The sequence below is a fragment of the Salvelinus sp. IW2-2015 genome, linkage group LG25 (genome assembly GCF_002910315.2).
Source record: "Salvelinus sp. IW2-2015 linkage group LG25, ASM291031v2, whole genome shotgun sequence".
Lineage (NCBI taxonomy): Eukaryota > Metazoa > Chordata > Actinopteri > Salmoniformes > Salmonidae > Salvelinus > Salvelinus sp. IW2-2015.
The window spans coordinates 15,776,113-15,779,526 of NC_036865.1; positions in this window are offsets into that span (position 1 = coordinate 15,776,113).

Sequence of the window (3,414 nt, forward strand, 5' to 3'; positions counted from 1 at the left end):
TGTGTGTGTGTGCAAGTTGAATGAAAAGAAGTGCTATACAAATTGTGAAGAACATTTTTGTATTAGCATATTCCTATGTGTTGTATTACAAGCACGTCTCTCTGTATACAATACCTATTCATTTGGTTCCATTTTTGTTTTGATTTGCAATTCACATCTGTGCCAAAAAGAATAAACCTTAACTAGCAACATCCTCTACTATTGTACTGTAGGGGCTAACTGAGCAGGATACTGTAGCTGTTATAAGAGTAATCAGAATAGAAATAGCCTTGATTGAATCCATAAAGCTACATGGCTTCTTATAGCAGTTCCCCAATCAGCTTCATTTCTCACATACTGTATCTATCTCAAAGTTCATTTGTCACGTGCACATGATACAGCAGGTGTAAACAGCATAGTGAAATGCTTACTCTTCCTCAACAATGCAATTATGCTAAATCATATAAAATAATACACATGAGAATGTACACTATATACAAGGCCAATACTAGTACCATWCAATGCGATCGAGGGRGGTGCTATTGTWGCCAGTCAAAATGCTCTCWACGGTACAGCTGTAGAACTTTTAGAGGATTTGAGGGCCCATGCCAAACTTTTTCAACTTCTTGAGGGGAAGAGGCGCTGTCGCACCTTCTTCATGACTGTGCGCGTGTGTTTGGACTATTTGAAGTCTTTAGTGATTTGGACACCGAGGAACTTGAAACTGTCTACCTGCTCCACTYCAGCCCCGTCGATGTGGATGGGAGCGTGGATGGGTATAGATGTCAGACACCGCCTGGTATAGATGTSCTCAATGGCTGGGAGCRCGCCCCCYGGGATGTACTGGGCCATCCGTACCATCCTCTGTAGAGCCTTGCGGTTGAGGGCGGGGCAGTTGCTGCTGATGCAGCCAGACAGAATGCTATCAACAATGTATCTGTAGAACTAGAATGTGTTCATAGGAACCCACCCCACCCAGTTGGGGATGGCACCTACAAAGACACAGTGTGTTTGCATGTGTGTGTGTGCTCATGTGTTAGTGCATGCATGCCTATGTGTGTGCGCAGGGTGTTCCACCATTTGCATTTATCTACTATAACAGTACATKATTTATACATTTACATGACCTTTTAGTCATTTAGCAGACGCTCTTATCAAGAGCGACTTACAGTTAGTATAACAATGTGCTGAGTTTTCATATCTTTTCACTTCCTCTCTGATTTTGGCAGAGCGAGAGGGAGAGAGGCATGCTTAAAACCTGCAGTTAAAAGCTCGCGACCACAAATAAATGAGTGTGATTCCTCACTTCCTTCCTATTGAGCATGAAGTAGCGCAAGAGCACAGGGTTGTAAACTCTTTTCTCTCCTTCTCTGTGTGGACTGTGTGTGTGTGTGTGTGTGTTGTGTGTGTGTGTGTGTGTGTGTGTGTGTTGTGTGTGTGTGTGTGTGTGTGTGGTGTGTGTGTGTGTTGTGTGTAGTGTGTGTGTGTAAGTGTGTTGGTTTAGTGCATGTAGTATGTGGACAGAGACCCTGCATACATTAGCTATACATATACAGTATAAGTATGCGTAGGATGTGTAGACTGTAGTAGAAGGAGCTCTCCAGTTCTCCTGCCGACCTCTGGTGCCATCTGCCAGCGACAGGGAAGAAATGCAAATCAGCTGCATCCCTATAATCCACCAGGGCCAGCTCTCTCCATTAGAGCAGTCCACACAACTAAACTAGGTCAGACAGACCAGCAGCCAGCTGTGTGTGTGTGTGTGTGTATATGTGAAAGACGGCACACATGCACAGTTCCTTTGTGTAGTGAGACGACTGTACGTGTGTGTATGGGGGATGGAGGTTGGGTTGATATGACAGTGTATAGAGGACTTATTATCATATTATCTATCGTGTGTGTGCGTTCGTGTGTGTGTGTGCATGAATATCACTTAAAGACATTCTAACACACAACAACCTTACAACACTAATCTTCAAACATATCTTTTAACACAAAATTATCACGCGATGTCGACACACAGTATGTGACCAGACAGGGCGGCTGAGAAACTCAATGGCAAATAATGCCTCTTATCTGAGCCTGAGCCACAACACAACTGACAGGGAACCTATTAAACTTCTGAAAACCAAACAGCCAGGAGGATGATGCAACGTTGAGGCAACACTTGCGTAATGCAGACAGACGTGTCCTTTCTCATATCTCTGCCTGGGACGACGCCTCTGAATTATAAATGAGGACTCTTTGCAGCCACTGGCTTTCTTTATGCTCACAATTATGTGTGTTTTTTACTGTGTTATTCTCCATTATAAACTGAGTGGTTCGAGCCCTGAATGCTGATTGGCTATCACTCGTGGTATATCAGACAGTATACCACAGCTATGACAAAACATTTATTTTTACTGCTCTAATTACGCTGGTAACCTGTTTYTAATATCAATAAGGCACCTCGGGGGTTTGTGATATATGGCCAATATACCACAGCTAAGGGCTGTGTCTAGGCACTCCGCCTTGCGTCGTGAGAACAGCTCTTAGCCCCCTTTCCCTTATTGCTTAAATATATTATAATCTCTGTCTTTCACCTTGATTTGAGATATTCAATTCCTATTATTTTCATTAACTGTTTTCTCAGTCTTGATTGCATTTCTTAAGCCTACAAGCAGGAATTTACCTTGTTTTTTTTGTTCTTGGATAGTCAAGTATAGTGGTGTGGAGCTGCACTGCTCTGTGAATGTGAAGTTGAATGTGTATGTTAATGTGTGAATAGAAGTGAGCAAGAGAAGTCGAGAGAGAGAGAGAGAGAGAGAGAGAGAGAGAGAGAGAGAGAGAGAGAGAGAGAGAGAGAAAGAAAGAGAGCAGGGGGATAGGGAGTGTGAATGAGAATGAGTGAGAATGAGTAACTGACATCTGAAGTTAATTTCATGTAATAAACATGTAGTCACAGTAAGGCCTACAATAAATATTACATGCTTTTAAGGATTATTCTTCAGAAAACACAGATATCCTACAGTCAGTAAAGTTAGCTGGAAAATTCAATCTATTTTCCTCCTCTAACTTATCTAGCGGGCAGATGTGCACTGTTGAGGGACATGGGACAATGTTTTTAATTTCCTGCGTTAAGATTGTTTCCCTACAGTATATAGGCTAATCTTGTAGATATGCCCAGATGCACGTGTGGTAGTGTGTCTGCCTTCTTTCTGAACAAATGGTTAGAACGTTAGAATGTYCAAAACGAGTGACCTAAGCAACTTTGAGCATGGTATTGTCACGCCCTGACCATAGAGAGCCTTGTTATTCTCTCTTTTGGTTAGGTTGGGGTGTGACTAGGGCGGGGTGTTCCTATCTAGGTTAATATTTTCTATGTTGGCCTGGTATGGTTCCCAATCAGAGGCAGCTGTTTATCGTTGTATCTGATTGGGGATCATATTTAGGCAGCCA